The 17,310-nt window shown below is 37.3% G+C and overlaps 1 protein-coding gene and 1 long non-coding RNA gene across 30 annotated transcripts in view; one reads left to right on the top strand and one right to left on the bottom strand.

Annotated features, from left to right (window-relative positions):
- The window catches only part of pde1ca (phosphodiesterase 1C, calmodulin-dependent a), a 203,529-nt gene that overhangs the window by 92,442 nt on the left and 93,777 nt on the right, over positions 1-17,310 (top strand). The window contains exon 1 of one of the 29 annotated variants that reach the window (XM_087309841.1): positions 13,917-14,259. The exons of the other annotated variants lie outside the window; for them this stretch is intronic. The gene's annotated coding sequence lies outside the window, so the exon portion shown is untranslated. Of the gene's footprint in view, positions 1-13,916; positions 14,260-17,310 lie in introns of those variants that run through there. 29 annotated transcript variants of the gene reach the window in all.
- Positions 2,257-7,277, bottom strand: LOC147831122 (uncharacterized). Its single transcript, XR_015525230.1, has 3 exons — positions 6,203-7,277; positions 5,424-5,670; positions 2,257-4,439 (listed from the first exon to the last, which is right to left on the bottom strand). It is a non-coding gene; the product is annotated as an uncharacterized LOC147831122 (long non-coding RNA).

The following is a 17,310-nucleotide window of genomic DNA, read 5'->3' on the forward strand; positions in this document are numbered from 1 at the left end:
TGACATGCGTTTGTCGTCATCTGCATGCATGTGTTGCATTTGTTGTGTGCATGCATACAGTATATTGTCATATGCCATACACATGTTGTGTTACCATTTATATGCAATTCAGAGGTCTTAGTCTGCTTGTTATCTACTGAAAATCTTGACACCGCTGGTGTAAAATAAATAGTTGTCTGAAGTTAAGGTTATGTGACATATTTCATAGAAGCCAATTTCTAGGTCAATTTCAAGTGGGTCACACCACACAGGTTTCGTTTTTGTAGCATTGCCCAATCTCTGCTAAAACCCTATCAGTGGCCATGCATTGTGGTTTTGTTTACGTACAGCGATGTTTGGTGCCTCATGCAGCTTATGACTAAATAAGATCGCTGTGTGACTGCAGAAAGGATTGTACAAAAGCAATTATAAGATTTTTTAAATGAACAGCTTGATATTTATTCAAAGCTGATCAAATTCCTTAGTCCAGCCTGCATAAGTTGTTCAACCCATGTCAGAATGATTTGGCTATTATTTACATTTCACACTGTATCTTGTTATTATATGCTTGAAAAATGCAGAGCGGGTGTCATTTCCTTACAAACATCTTAGTAATAGTCATTTTGCTTAAAAAGCTTTAGTCTGAGGTAGAAGAAACTATAATTATATTGATTTCTGAAAGAAAATCTGAAAATAATGAAGCTGAAAATGCAGTTTTGAATAAATTGCAATCTAAAATGCATTTACATACACTGTAAAAAGGGGAAATGTAAACACATTACTTCAGCTTGTTACAACTACATGAATTAATTAGTTTCCACTTAATTATTAAGCTTTTCAGTTATAAATAAGTTGGAAAAACTTCATTCTTTTAGGTGTAAGAAGTTGGATTAATTTATTTAAGTTGATCCAATGAGGTTTTTTCAGTGTAGTACATAGTAATTTAAACTTTAAAAAATTTACAGAATTACTTTTTTGATCAAAGTAAATGTAGACTTGTTGAACATTTGATGAGACTTCTTTGCAAAACATACAAGTTATTTTTATTTTACATTTCCAAAATGTTTTCACTAGTAGATAAAATAATAAAACGTACATAAACTTAATATAATTACAATATTTCTAATTTTCAATTAATTCCATGTGCTAAAAAACAAAACAAAACGTTTTAATTTAATTTAATTTAATTTAATTTAATTTAATTTAATTTAATTTAATTTAATTTAATTTAATTTAATTTAATTTAATTTAAAATAATAATAATTAAATAATAAAATAAAAATAAGAATAAATAATAATAATAAAAAAATTAGCAAAAAAGTAAAAAATAATTTTATTTTATTTAGATTTTTTTTTTGCCTTTAATTTAGTTTTTGTGTATTTTATATTGAAACTCCTCACTTCTTGCCTATTTTGGCTAAGATTAAAAATATTTATCTTGTCCATACCTGTCACCCCTCCCGTTTTTTCCCGGGATTACATTACATTACATTTACATTTAGTCATTTAGCAGACGCTTTTATCCAAAGCGACTTACAAATGAGGACAAGGAAGCAATTTACACAACTGTTAGAGCAACAATGAATAAGTACTGTAGGCAAGTTTCAGGTGTGTAAAGAGTGTGAGAAGCAAAACATTAGTATTTTTTTTATAGTTAGTGGAGGAGTCAGAGAGGTAGTTGCATTTTAGTAAGGAAAGTGGAGACTAAATTGTTATATTAAGTTATATTATATTATGTTAATACCCCATTTCTTTAAAATGCTGCAGTAAAAAGGTTTCATGTGAAGTAAATTTATAGTATGGGATGTACTGTATAAGAACAGGCCATTGTTTTTTTCTACTTATTTGAAATTCCCTCGTATTTTAAATTTTTCATTGAAAAGTGGCTATAAACAATCCTCTCTTTACACAACCCATACCGCCGAACCACCAGGGGATGCACCTTGCTCTTAAATGTGTGTCAGTGCTGTTCTTTGATTTTATTTAGGCATGAAAACACTTAAAAATAAATATAAAGCATATAAAAGATTCCCTTCCTTTCCATTACAGGCGCTGTTGCCTCTCCTATACAGTCCTCAAAACAGTCCGTTTATGTAGCGGTGCGTGAATGTCAGACACACTCCATATTGATAAATAGATGCTGTTTCCCAAACAGATTCTGTACATGCAATTTGAAGTGGAGCGAAAGTCTGGGTTTTGTGTACATGTTTGAACAGACATACACACATAATAATAATAATAATAATAATAATAATATGTAAAGATGTCGATCTTGGTGGGTTTTCTTTTAAACACAACTAATTTTGTCCTAAATGAGCATAAACAGGAATGCAATTGAATGCTTTCACTACAGATCTGTGCATTTTTAAAGTGACACCTCTGTAATTTAATGTAATCAAACGGAAAATCGTGACGATTATTTCGCTGCTCTTTAATCTGAATGTTGAAATTATACAATGAAGTAAATGTTAATGAGATTTTATAACTTGATTATATTTCTTTATAATGTGGAGCGGTGTATCCCTTATTTTCACATCCCTATGTTAACAGGTATGATCTTGTCTACTAATATTTATTATTCATATAGTTTATCTGGGCAAGCATATTGACTATCTGACTAATTCATTGCTCATTTTGGGTTTCTCTGAGCTTGTTTGTACCGCCTCCAGCCTTTTTGTCCACAGTTAGCATCTTGACCCAAACCGATCCCCGAGTCGTTGTGTCCAGGGAGTGTATAACCGCCATCAATGTAGCCTTTTCTTCTGATGATCTAATTAGGACTGGCTTCCCAGTCAGAGGCAGCGCAGCCATTACAGTCTCCTGCAGCCCGACAGCACTTCAATCTGTTTCTCACACATGGCGTAATGAACACTGGGGCATTCAAACCCACCCGAGCGCTGCGCAGATGGGGTTTGTTTACACAATATCACAAGCTTCTTTTTTGATTTTATTTTTCGTGTGTGCGCAACATGGAAACTAGCTTTGATGTGGTTCGAACTCAGCAGCCCGTCCGAGTTTCATGTCGCTCCTATAGACTACGTGGGGCCGATTAGCGATGCCAAGTTGGAAAGAAGCGGAGATAAATATTTAGAAAGCGATGACAGATTTGAGTCCTCTTTTGCATTGGAGCGTTCACTCTTTTTTTTACACAATAACATCTTAAAATGATTGAGTCAGAAGATTCGTCAGCTGAATACTTTTGTCTTGTTATGCCTACTTTGATGGATTTCGGCTTGTTAATTGGTCACTTCACAGCTATTCAATTCAAACCCCAGAATTGTAATTGGAAGCATGGTTGTTTAAAATGATAATCATTAGGCCATACAGTTAAAACCAGAAGTTTACATATGCTCAAAAAGGAACATAACCATTTTTTTTTTAATGTCTGATGCTAAGTCATACTAAATGTATACTGTTTTAGGTCTGTTAGGATTACCTAAATGATTTACATTTGCTTGATGCCAGAATAATCAGAGAATTTCTTTTGAGAGTTTCTTTATTATTTCTAGACAGTCAAAAGTTTACAAACATTTACTTGGTATTTTTTTAGCTTTGCTTTTTTTCATTTCTATAGCACTTTTACAATGTTGATTGTGTCAAAGCTGCTTAACATAGAAGATTATAGTAAATTGAAACTGTGTCAGTCCAGTTTCCAGACTTTAAGTTCAATTCAGTGCAAGGTTATAATAGTTTTGGATTTTTCTTTAGTTTTAGTTTCTGTTTCATTTTGACTTTTTGTTTTCAAATTCAGTTAGCTTTAATTAGTTTTTAGAGGCAGATTTACTAGTTTTCATTAGTTTCTATATTTTGAAATTATTTAGTATTAGTTTAGTTTTTATTAGTTTCAGTATTAGTTTTTTTTTTCTAAATAGGGATATTTGTTAGGTGTAAGATTCAAAACAAAGTACAATATGTGTTTGAGACTCCTCTGAGATTAGATACACAGTAGTGATGGGAAGTTCAGATATTTAACGTGGATGTTAGGACTCAACATACCAAGGCATGATCTGAAAAATGTCTTACAGTAAAGTTTTTCAACCCAACTGAATCATGATTCACTTATTTAAAGTCCATTTCTGTCATGATATAAACTTACGTTTTTTTCTCCAGATCTCATTTAAGCCCTCGGTTTACTCACAGTTCTGTTGTTCAAGTTTAGCTCAGTCACAGCAGGCTGTCACCTACTGTTTTATTGGTTCACCGCTTCTCAAATTTGACTGTTCTAATGAATAATAACTGAATGTTTATATTGGATTATTTAGAGTCAGAGGGGGTTATTAGGCTTGCTAAAAAGTAAGTAGTTTGTGGATAAGTGCTTACTGGAGAGGCGAATCGTTTCAAATGATTCAGTTCGTTTTGGTGAACTTGTTCAACCGGTTCACTTGGAAGATCCTGTTAAAAAGATTAATTCACGATCGCGATACAGAATTAAAACCCATTATTGGGCACAAATTTTTTCTCTACACCATCCGAGTACACACACACAAAACTATTATCCGGGACTAAATTAAGATTTTAAATAATTTAAATAGATCTCGGACAAACCCCAAATATATGTTACGTCCTTTTAGATGTTAATATTAAACTAGGAGTAGATGACAATAACATACATTAGTTTAATGTGTGTGACAAGCGGATGGAGAAAGAAATAAACTGAACCAAATAATCACTGCAATTATTTATTGCCCATATATCCCATGAAAACCAGTGAAAATATATTATACAGTGAAAGAAAAATATTTACAATGATTAAATAATGAATTACCTGGGGGGAGAGGAAGTAGTTGAATGTGCTTAAATCAAAGAAATAAATATAACAAAACTCAGTAACTGTTTTCACCAAACTAAACTAAATATGAAAAGAAAAGCATGAAAAGAAACATCTTCAACGTACCAAACGTCTTAACTAAACTGCTCTAACTAAAAACAAAACATACAGAAAACAGCACATTCTCCTGAACCTAATGAACTAATACAAAATATCAATCTGAGTGTTGTATATGTATATCGCGCGACTTACTCACTCCTACACCTCTCCGAGGCATCACTCAAACATGTCAGTTAACTGGACAATTTCACAAACATTGATAAATCGCAAACTTTAGACAAGAGCATTAAACAAGCAAAACACATTCTCTCAGACTAGCCCTCGCAAGAGAGACTGTCCTCACAGAGACCCACAGAAAGAATAAGAGCGAGAAGTGGCGAGAAGGAAAGAGACAGAGAGAGAGAGAGAGATCGCCATTGCAGTTTGGGCTCGGCTTTTAAACGCTACGCCAACCAGCGATTGGTGGCGCAAACCCAGCGTCAGCGGCCAACGTCATCAGCACGAAATGCGGATCCTCCAATGCCGTTCGTACCTGTAACACATGCATGAAACGACACACCCACATACAAACGAACGCACACACTTATCCAAAATACGTTCTGCGAGGGAACGTTACAGTGTTAAAGTAATAGTTTTAAGTGTTTTAAGTTGTTTTTGTCACTGGAGCAACAGCGAGGACAGACTGGAGGAGAACCGGCTCGATCTGGCCAATGGCAGCAGGAATACAGACTCTGAGGTGCCGTACACGTCAAACAGCTGCAGTGCGAATTAGATTATTTACTTCTAAACGGCTTATTAAATACATTCACAAATTCAAAAAAGAAGGAGGTTTTTGCTATAATTTTAGTTAGTTTCAGTTAAGGCTGATTTATACTTCTGCGTCAAACGCCGGCGTATGCTACGGCGCTGATGCATAGCCCTTCGCCATGGCCGTCGGTGTCGCTGACGTGCACCTTTCAAAAAATGTAACTACATGTCGCAACGACGCGTAGCGCAAGCTCTGTGATTGGTCGGCTTGGTAGCGATGACGAGTCTGGGCGGGACCGAAAGCCGCGTGAATGGTGTGGGCCTGATGGAGCAATTGTTTACAAGTGTGGAGTCCTGTGAAGGAGCTCCGGATGGAAAGTTTTGTTTTGTGTTTACCTCATAGTTAAAGTTGTTGCATGTCTGCCGGTTCCTGCCTCAAAATGAGCGAGTTTGAGCCACTTGTACATCCCGGAAGTGTTCAGGAAAAGCAAAACAGCAGCGAAGAAACTCGACACAGAGGAACATTTACACCTCACTGCCAACTAGCATTTCGGAAGTGTTAATGCAGACCAACAGAGACAACGCACAAAAGTATAAATGCACAGCTACGCGCGTTGCATGCGCCGTGGGTTACGCCGGTCACTTGACGCAGAAATATAAACCAGGCTTTAGTTTTTACAATACAGTTTCAGCTAGTTCTAGTTTTCAACGACAATTATTTTTCATTTTGGTTTTGTTTTTTTCTTTCGTGTTCATTAACTATTACACCCTTGATTCAGTGTGGTTTAATTTTCACCACTGATTGTCCAAACACTGAAGAGCAAGTCCATTGATGCGCAGCTCTACAAGTCCTGAACCATGCAAGCCGGTTGCGACAAAAAAAAAAGTTGTAAATTTGCCCAAAGTTAATTGTTGAGTTAAAAAAAAAAATAAATTAAAGCATTTTCTCAAAATATGTGTTAAGATTTGTCACCAAAAATCATTCTGCTAGCTGAAACAGAAAAGGTTATGGCCAAATTAAGACTTAAAATCCACCCTAACAGTACATAAGGGTTAAAACAAACCCCTCTCCAAACTGATATGCCAAAAAAATAGTAAACTCTGGTTGATTAAAGCAATTTATACTCTTTATTTTCCACAAAAACGATTGCGTCAGTCAGCGATGCGGCAGTCGTGATCTGAATACTTTGAGCTTCTGTCTCGTCATGCCTCCATTGACGGATTTGGTCTTGTTAATTGATCACTTCACAGCCATTCAATTGAAACTCCCACACATGATAATTAACAAGATAATTACTCCAGTCAAAAAAGTGACATATTTAACAAGCGATTTCACCTTAGAACACCAATGCCCTCCCTTGGGAGTCGCCGTCACTGGATGTGTCTTGTCAATTGAATACAAAACAGGGAAGGCAGATTGAACGCCTTTTGTTATTCGGCGTTTATCTTCGCGCGCTTCCCCTGCGTAGACCTCGAGTGAGCTTTTCTGATCATATTACTCCATGCTCCTGAAGAGTCCTGCGCCCACAGGGGGTTTTTGCAGGGATTAAATGCGCCGTTATGTTGAATAGCGCAGAGCTGATTGTGAGCACGCTCGGCTCTGATCTGTCCTTCAATTTTGCTGGCAGTGAGATGGAGAGCAGAAATGAGTCTGGGTTTATCTCCCAGAGCAGGGAGCAATCCCTTCCGGCCCCACGACAAGACCCTCATTCCCTGCCGCTCTTAAGCAAAAAATAAAAATAAAATAAAATGGGATACAGGTGCTGACTGGCATTCATTTGGGATCGTTTCTATTCACATCACAGCTTATCGTTCTGGCAACTATCAAAATGGGTTGTTGGGAGTTTTCAAACTGCCTGGAGACTTGCAGACTGCCCTCGAGATTATATATGAGAATTGGGGAAAAATGGCTGGGATGAATGGGTTGAAATAATGTTGCTAATGCTTTAGAATAATGTTCTTTTTGTTCATGTTGGCTAGTGAATTTATGAACATGAGCAAACTATGAGCAATGCATTGATTACAGTATTTATTAATCCTTGCTAATGTTTGTTAATGAGAACAAAATTGTTCATTTTTTTGTTCATGTTAAGTCATTCATTTTTCTTCAGCTTAGTCCCTTTTATTTATCTGGGGTCGCCACAGCGCAATGAATCGCCAACTTATTCAGCATATGTTTTGCACAGCGAATGCCCTTCCAGATGCAACCCAGTTCTGGGAAACATCCATACCCACTCATTTTCACACATACACTACGACCAATTTTGCTTATTCAATTCACCTATAGCGCATGTCTTTGGACTGTGGGGGAAACCGGAGCACCCAGAAGAAGCCCACGACAACATGGGGAGAATATGCAACTTTTTGAATATGATGCCACAAGCTTGGCACACCTGGATTTTTAGCCCATTCCTCTTTGCAGTACCTCTCAAGCTCTATCAGGTTGAATGGGAAACGACGGTGTACAGCAATTTTCAGATCTCTCCAGAGATGTTAATAGGATTTAGGTCTGGACTCTGGCTGGGCCACTCAAGGACATTCACCGAGTTGTTGTGAAGCCACTCCATTGATATTTTGGCAGTGTGCTTTGGGTCATTGTCCTGCTGGAAGATGAACCGTCACCCCAGTCTGAGGTCAAGAGGACTCTGAAGCAGGTTTTCATTCAAGATGTCATTGCTGCAATTATCTTTCCCTCTATCCTGACTATTCTTCCAGTTCCTGCTGCTGATAAACATCCCACAGAATGATGCTGCCACCACCATGCTTCACTGTAGGGATGGTATTAGCCTGGTGATAAGCGTTGCCTGGTTTTCTCCAAATGTAACGCCTGGCATTCACTCCAAAGGGTTAAATTTTAGTCTCATCAGACCAGAGAACTTTGTTTCTTATGGTCTGAGAGTCCTTCAGATGCCTTTTGGTAAACTCCAGGAGGGTAGTAGCTTCTGTCTGGCCACTCTACCGTACAGGCCTGATTGGTGGATTGCTGCACAGATGGTTGTCCTTCTGTAAGGTTCTCCTCTCTCCACAGAAGAATGCTGGAGCTCAGACAGAGTAACCATCGGGTTATTGATCACCTCCCTGATTAAGGCCTTTCTCCCCCCGATCACTCAGCTTAGATGGCCGGCCAGGTCTAGGAAGACTCCTGGTGGTTCCAAACATCTTCCACTTATGAATGATGGAGGCCACTGTGCTCACTGGAACTTTCAGAGCAGCAGAAATATTTCTGTAACCTTCCGTAGACTTGTACCTCGAGACAATCCTGTCTCGGAGTTCTAGAAGACAATTCCTTTGTCTTCATGCTTGGTTTGTGCTTTGGCATGCACTGTCAACCCTGGGAGGTTTATGCCATTTCAAAGTATTTCTAATCAGTTGAATTGACCACCAATTAAGCTGCTGAAACATCTCAAAAATTATCAAGAAAGGCTGTGAATTCTGATGTACATGTGATTTTTCAGGATTTTTATTTGTAATAAATTTGCAACAATTCCCAAAAATCTTTTTTCACATTGTCATTATGGGGTGTTGTGTGTAGAATGTTAAGGAAATAAATAAATTTATTCCATTTTGGAATAAGGCTGTAACATAAAAAATGTGGAAAAAGTGAAGCGCTATGAAAACACACACATACGGAAACACACAGCTCTGGGAAAAAGTTAGAGACCTCTTGAAAGTTACTATAATTTCTCTGGATTTGTGGTTAATATGTGCGTGGCAAGGTGGCTCGGTGGTTAGCACTGTCACCTCAAAGCAAGAAGGTCACTGGTTCGAGTCCCAGCTGGGCCAGTTGCCATTTCTATGTGGAGTTAGCATGTTCTCCCCGTGTTGGCGTTGGTTTCCTCCGGGTGCTCTGGTTTCCCCCACAGTCCAAAGACATTCACTATTGGTGAATTGGGTAAACAAAATATGCCGTGGGTGTTTGTGCTTTTCCCAGTACTGGGTTGTGCCTGAAATGGCATTCGCTGCATAAAACATATACTGGAATAGTTGGCGGTTCATTCTTCTGTGGTAACCTCTGACAAATAAGGAACTAAGCTGAAGAAAAATGAATGGATGACACCGATATGTCATAAAAAAAAGTAAAACTCGCAGCAAACTCTATTTGATTAAAGCAGTTTGTTGTCTTTATTTTTCATGCAACAGCTTGTGTGTCTTTTTTATTATTGTTGCTTTTGTAAAGTTCCAAATGTGAATGTCTGCAAATGTGGCATTAGGCCCAACATGATTTAGTAATGTCCATCTTCTTGTTTCCTCCCCCTCGAGCTTTAGTTTCTGCTTCGGCTGGTTTGTATGACTTGCAGAAAAATAGCTAGGTCGTAGAAATGTGATGGAAAGTCGTGACCTTGGGACTTGGGCTGTGCTTATCAAAAGGATTTATAGATGTGTTCGCAGTAATAGCATGAAGAAAATCAGCAGTTTGCACCTCAGGCGACCCTGAAGCCTCCCTGCAACATTTGGACACTTTTTTTAATGCACTGCTCCTGGTTGTTGATTTTGCACGAGGCTTGTTCAGATGACCTCTGACCTCACTATATATTCCCATGCAGATACCTGTAGGGCATACTGATTAAACGCCTGTGAATCCAACTGCATAAACACTGTTTAGGGGATAACCAGTGTTTTGTCCTGAAGCAGGCTGATCTGGCTGCGACCCAGCTCTTCAGCAGCATAAAATCAGCACAGCTGTGATGACTTTGGCCACAGATGACCCATCATTCACAACAGGGTTCCTCGAGGGCTTGGGTCGTGGGAGCAGAATGAGGCCGGTGCTCTGTATCATTATTTGCAATCAGTTTTGATCATGTCCGCATTCTCGGCAGGATTGCATTAATTGCTAATCTAGTTCAGTTTGCCAGTACTGGGTTGGAAGGGCATCTGCTGTGTAAAACATATGCTGGAATAGTTGGCGGTTCATTTCACTGTGGCAACCCCTAATAAATTATAGACTAATCCAAATGAATGAATGATTGAATTTAGTTAATTTAAAGGTGAAGGGTTTCTTTTTTTAGTCTTCAAACTATGGCTGCACGATACTAGGGACATATGCTATTTACAATATTGTTGTTGAGTGTTGCAATATTGGTATTTCTTAAGATATAACTAATTTACAAAAACACAATTTTATTAGCAATTATATATATATATATATGCATGTGTGTGTGTGTATATATATATATATATATATATATATATATATATATATATATATATATATATATATATATATATATATATATATTTTTTTTTTTTTTTTTTTTTTCCTAAGCTAATTAAATCTAAATTAAGTCTTTAAAATACCACATATGGCTAAAAACCTTGACTCTTATTGGCTTTTGTCATTTTCCTCTCTTGTTTCCTGTCGTTTAGAATTTATTTTCAGGTCTAGGTTCAGCTAAACATACCTACTGGAGAGGTGTGGATAAAGATAGTAAAGGCCCCATCTGATTTGTCAGATTTAGATAAACATTCCATACATGCGGCACACAAATGCTAGACACACACAGTTGAAGTCAAAATTATTCTCCCTCCTGGGAATTTGTTTTTCTTTTTTTAAATATTTCCCATATAATATTTGACAGAGCAATGAGTTTTGTTTTCAAAGTGTCACAACCAGCGATCGCTCCCCAGAGGATCGCTGGTTCTTACACGAACTCAGGACTACATTTCCGCATTCCCCAGGACTACACATTCATACATGCACTGCTCCCAAACACGCACGTCTGTTCATTCATCCTTCCTGATTGCATCACCAGCTGAGCCTTGTTCACAGACTGATTACTTCCCATTCTTAAGCCACTCTCTGACGCTACCAGTGGGCCGAGTCTTGTTTTCCTAGTAACATTACAACTCGTTTCCCTGTCTTGTTTCTCCGTGTTTCGATCTTAGCCTTGTACCCTTGTTTTCCTGTTTAGCCGCCTGCCTTTCGACCTTTAGCCTGTTTTACGTTTATGATTCTGGACTGCCTGTATATACCTGTTTGCACCTGATGACCATTGCTTGCCTGACGTTTGAATAAACTGCATAGTGGATCTTACCTCCTGTGGTCTCCTGTCACTCCACCCCAGTCGTGGTTACACAAAGTAATTTGCTATAATATTTTTTCTTCTAGATAAAGGCTTCTTTGTTTTATTTAGGTTAGAATAAAAGCTGTTTTTAATTTTTTAAAGGCTATTTTAAGCTCATTATTATTAGCCCCCTTAAGCATTTGTTTTTAATTGTCTACAGATCAAACTAATGTTATACAATGACTTGCCTAGTTACCCTAACTTCCCTATTTAACCTAATCAGGGTTGGGTGTAAGGCGTTCCACAGTAACATGTTACTGTATTCTAATTACATTTTTGAGGAACGCAGTAATCTAAAGAATTACATTTTAAATTTGTGTAATTTGATTACAATTACTAAAGTCAATGTAATTTTGTTATTTATGTTACTAATATAGTTTTAGAGTCAATGTTTGCTTTCATTTCACGTTTTCTGCAGCCCCGTCAGTTCATAAGCATACGCTTTTTAATTGCTGGAGAATGCAAGCTGAAAAGCTTGCTATCGAGAGTGGTTGCTTCTTCAAGTGGAAATACAGACATTACTTTGATTTCATTGAGTAGAAAAACAAAAATAATACTGTGAAATTCCAGTCTCTAAAGAACTTTCGCCTGCTTTTAACTCGGCTAGCAACGTGTGCAGAAAGAATTCTACGACAATACTCATCACCAAGGTGGACACCGGCTTCTAAAAACACGGTGGTCCATCTCAGCCTAAACAGGCTAAATTTGATTTTTTGTGCAGGATCAGAAGTGAAGATATCTTCTGAGTATGAAGAGAAGCATAGCTGCTTATGGGGCTGTTCATATATATCACGTCTTTTGTCTGTGCAAGTTCCTTATTTTGAACAGAGGTGCACGCCTTGGCGCACTTAGTTGAAAACTGACGTGACAAAAACGGATCAGCTTCATACTTTGTATAAAATATACACATATCGCTAGACTAATTACCTCAGACAAACACAGAACACCCAAACACTGCAGTGCTTTTTCATACTATGGATGTAAGTGGTTACTGGTATCCATTTTTTTTCTAAATGTTTTGAAAAAAATAACAACGAAACAAACAATTAGGTTTGGAACAAGTGAATGATGAGAGAATTTTAAGTATTAGGCAAACCATCTTTTCAAGTCTTTTGAATATGTCAAGCTATTGTGATCAACCTATTGTAATGTTTCTCAGTGAATATTAAATTACTAAAAGAGCTGCAGTTTATTTTGTATTATTTATTGGGTTCATATGCTTTAAAAGTAACTTCAAAGTGAAGTAATTTGATTACTTTTTACATTAAGCAATTAGTAATGCAATCAGATTAAATTTTTCCAGTAGTAGTCAGTAGTTTGTAATCTATTACTTTTTTAAAGAAACTTACCCCACACTGAACCTAATTAATTAAGTTAAACCTTTAAAAGTCACTTTAAGTTGAATACTAGTATGCTGAAAAATATCTAGTAAAATTTTATGTACTGTCATCATGGCAAAGATAAAATAAATCAGTTATTAGAAATTAGTTTGTTAGTATTATGTTTAGAAATGTGTTGAAAAAAAACGTTGAAGGAAATTAAAGGAAAAATATACAGGGGGCTAATAATTCAGACTTCAACTGTATTTAAAATTAACGTAATTTATTGCACTTCTCTGCAATGTGGCTATCACATGTACTATTATCACGGAAACGATAACTTTTCTATATATTGTGCAGCCCTACTCCAAACAGAAGTGCAAACACAATGAAAGCTGATATCCTCACGGACACATCAAACTCTGTTCAGGATGAATTGAGCTGTTTAGAAGCATTTTACTTGAGTTTTGTGAAAGCCTTGAGAGCATCCGTTTATCTGTCACAGTGAAGAATGGCATCTTTATTATCTGTCTCTGGCAGAGACCTTTAGTTGGAAATGCCACTCAGTTATGAGGAGATCTGAGGTTTTTAACTCTATGCTAGGAGAGCTTTCCTCTAAAGCTGATATTCTCTGTGCTAGTTGTTAAGCAGCAAATTTTTTGTATCGCAGTGTACCAGAAGCCAGACAAATGTAATGTACAAATTCCTGTCACTTTAAAGTGAAAAATAAGGTGGATATAAAATGTTCCCTGGATAAGTAGACAGTGTTAGTAGCGGTGCTCTGTGAACGAAATGAGTGTTATACTTCATATTAAACTCTATTTATTAGTTAAAATTGATTTTTAAGAATGTAAAATTAAAAAAAAAAAGAAAAAAAAAGGTTGTTCTCCCTGTCTTGGCGTGGGTATAGGTGAATCAAATAAACTAAATTGACCGTATTGGGTATGAGCAGGGCCAGACGGAATCTGTTGGCGTTTTATGCAACCCGGGCTCATTGAGGAAACGTAGCCCCGCGGACGTTTCTGCAGACCGCGATTTACATCCCGGGAGGTACGTATTCGAGCAATTTTTGTTTTCGCCGATCCGCGAGAGGCCGCTGTGCGCGCTTTTTCACGGCTTGGGCGCCTCTCGGCAGCGCGCGCCGTTCGCGCCCGCGCTGTTCTCGTGCGAAAAGCTGCCGGATCGGCCGACCCGGCCGCCCTCCTCTTCCTCCTCCTCCTTCCCTAAACCCAAGCGACGGTTTGCAAAAGCTGTCCAGAAAGAAAAAAAAAGAAAAGCAAAAGCCCTCGTCTTTGATTTCGACCGCGTTTTCGGATCCTGCCACGTTCTCGCCCTTATTTTTTTTGGATTCTGTTTTTCATCTTACCTGATTTCCGGACCCGCTATTCCCCGGACTCGATCCCGGTCGTCGTCCCCGCAGCATTCGCTCGAAAAAAACTAAACGCGGCCTTACTTACCTCCGGCCACGTAAATCGCAGTCTCCAGAAACGTCCGCGGCGATACGTTTCCAGAATGAGCTTGGGTTGGTTTTTTGCTATTTCAGCAGAGAATTTTGGTAAAAATCTGCGGATTTCTGCTGAATTATTTTGGAAGTATCCAGCGGAGTATCATAACTAAAACCTTAATACAGGGGTGTCAAACTCAATTCCCGGAGGGCCACAACCTTGCACAGTTTAGTTCCAACTTTGCTCCAACACACTTACCTGTAGGTTTCAAACAAGCCTGAAGGACTCAATTAGTTTGATCAGGTGTGTTTAATTAGGGTTGGAACTAAACTGTGCAGAGCTGCGGCCCTCAAGGAATTGAGTTTGACATCCCTGCCTTAATATATGAAATAAAAAGTAATAAATTACTGAATAAAAACTGAATAAATTCATATTTATACATTTACTTAAGTAAATAAACAGAAATAATGATGGGCTAAAAATCTGCAGAAATCTGCAAAATTCTGTGGAAAATCTGCGGATTTCTGCGGAAAATCTGGGTAATTCTTTGCGCACAGATTCCGTGTGGGCCTAGGTATGAGTGTGAACAAGTGTGTATGGATGTTTCCCAGTACTGGGTTGCAGCTGGAAGGGTAAAACATATGCTGGAACAGTTGGCAGTTCATTCCACTCTGGCGACCTCTGATGAATAAATGGACTAAGCCGAAGGAAAATGAATGAATGAATAAAAGTGGTTGTTTCTCAAGTAAACTGGTCAAATTCCTGAAGGATTTTGCATATGTTAATTGCAATCCTTGGGATTCTTTGTTTGCTTAAAAGTGTAAAAACCTAATTAAAAATAATAACTTGTAACAGCATTTCCTTCAGGGAAGTGAAGTCAATAATCAGGTGATACAGAGGGATGTTTATCCAGAATCCAGATGCTTTGAAACTGTTAAATCTCTAGTGAAATGTCACGTTGTGTGGTATTAGCAAATAAACCCAGCCATTGTCTGTTTTCATGTCATTTTTTGTGTGTGTCTGTGTGTGTGTGTGTGTGATTTTACAGACTAAATAGGTTGTAGTTGCTAGTGAAGGTTAGCAGAATGATCCTGTACCTGTTTTCCTGGTTTATCATCACTTTACCAGGCTCTCCGCTTTGCCTTGGGAGCCTGCTGCATTGTATTGCCTAAGTCTTTTAGGATGAATTCTCTCGCGGCTGCCGCTTTGTCTTAACTTCATCTTGGGGGAACAGAAGGGATGGGAGGGTTTATGGTTTTACTGCAGCTCATTTCGGCATAATTTAAACCATTCAGTGTGTTCTGCCAGCCTTGGAAATCTTTTAGATGATCAGTGCCAGGTTTGACTTTGCTTTGGCTCTCGGAAATCAGGCAATATGACTGTTTTGAATCAAATCTATGTGCGAGACATAGGATGATGGAAAATTAGACAGCCATCAGTTCTGTTATTAAGATGTTATCAGTGGGACTTTTTCGCAGGGCAGAAACTAGTTTTAATATTCATAGTTCTGCAGCGGAGCTCTGATGGCCTCGGTGTGAAATAAAGTAAGATGTCTGGCTACATGTGAATAGCTTGGAAAGTGACGTACTGTGAAACTGAGTCTACAGCATGGAAAATGTGTAATCTGTGACATAATGACCTATCAAAATGATAATTGCTGCAATACAGAGCTCTTGACCTTAACCTTTTCTCTGTTGTTATTGCAGGGAAGGAATTAAGCATGCATCTAAGCTTCTAATTGAGACTTCAGTAAGCCCCGCCTTAAAATATATGTGCATTCCTATCTTAGGAGCTGTCATTTTACTTTCATTTGTTCACTCAAATGAACATCTTCTACTTGTCTTCTAAATAAAGTCTATAGAAGACATATATATATATATATATATATATATATATATATATATATATATATATATATATATATATATATATTTTTTTTTTTTTTTTTTTTTTTTTTTAAGTCTGTGTGAAATCAAAGTTTACAATGTTTATTTTGCAAGCTAACAATAAAGAATGTCTTAATGTTTAGGCAATCAACTCATTTTTGCAAGTTAATCCATTATAAAAAAGTTTTGTTTTGGTAATCTTTAATCAAAGTCTGTGTTTGGAGGGGCGGTCCTTCTCTGATGTCAGTTTGACAGCTTCAGCCACAATATTCTTAACCTCGCCCTAATTACCTTTATATTTCTATGAGGGAATTATAAATAATAAGAAAGCCCCTCCCCCTACTCTATATTCAGTTGGAAGTACATTAAAATACTGAAATAAAAGTCTGAGCTACTTCTGATTTATGATGATTTTAGATTCATTTTATTTTAGGGTGCTTTCATTTGGTTGTTACCAACATCCGAGGTCAGTATCACCTTTAGAAATTAGTTTTCTGAGAAAAATGTCTGCCGTACATTGTTTATAACAAACACTACTATATACCATATTCTTAAATATAAGGAGAGTTTATTTTGATTTCTTTGCAACTTTAAACCCCACCTTAAAATGTTTCTGACCAGTCCTACCTGTCTTCATCAGTAATATTAATAAACACTTTTTTTTCTTTTTTTTTTCTTTAGCAAGTATGTGTCCTTTGTGTCTGATTATTATAAACATTAAAGAAATGTTAGGGATTTTTTTCTTGTTTTAGCCTTTGCAATGCCCTGTTGTGCTGTTTTTGACCAATTATTTTTTTTATTTTCAGGCCGGCTTTTACATTTTTCTGATATATTTAAGTTCATTCTGTTTAATTGTTGCAAATGTTGTAGAAATGTTTAGAATTTTGTCCATTTACACTGTATTTTTTGCTTTTGCTAAATGTCACCTGTACTGATGAACATGTATGGGTTCGCCAACCTGATTTCACCGAGTAGGACATGTTCCTGGATTAACATCTGTGTTGATCTACAGTAGGAACAACATTCCAATCAGCCAATCAGAAT

Source organism: Danio rerio, chromosome 24 (assembly GCF_052040795.2).
Source record: "Danio rerio strain M-AB ecotype USA chromosome 24, GRCz13ab, whole genome shotgun sequence".
NCBI lineage: Eukaryota > Metazoa > Chordata > Actinopteri > Cypriniformes > Danionidae > Danio > Danio rerio.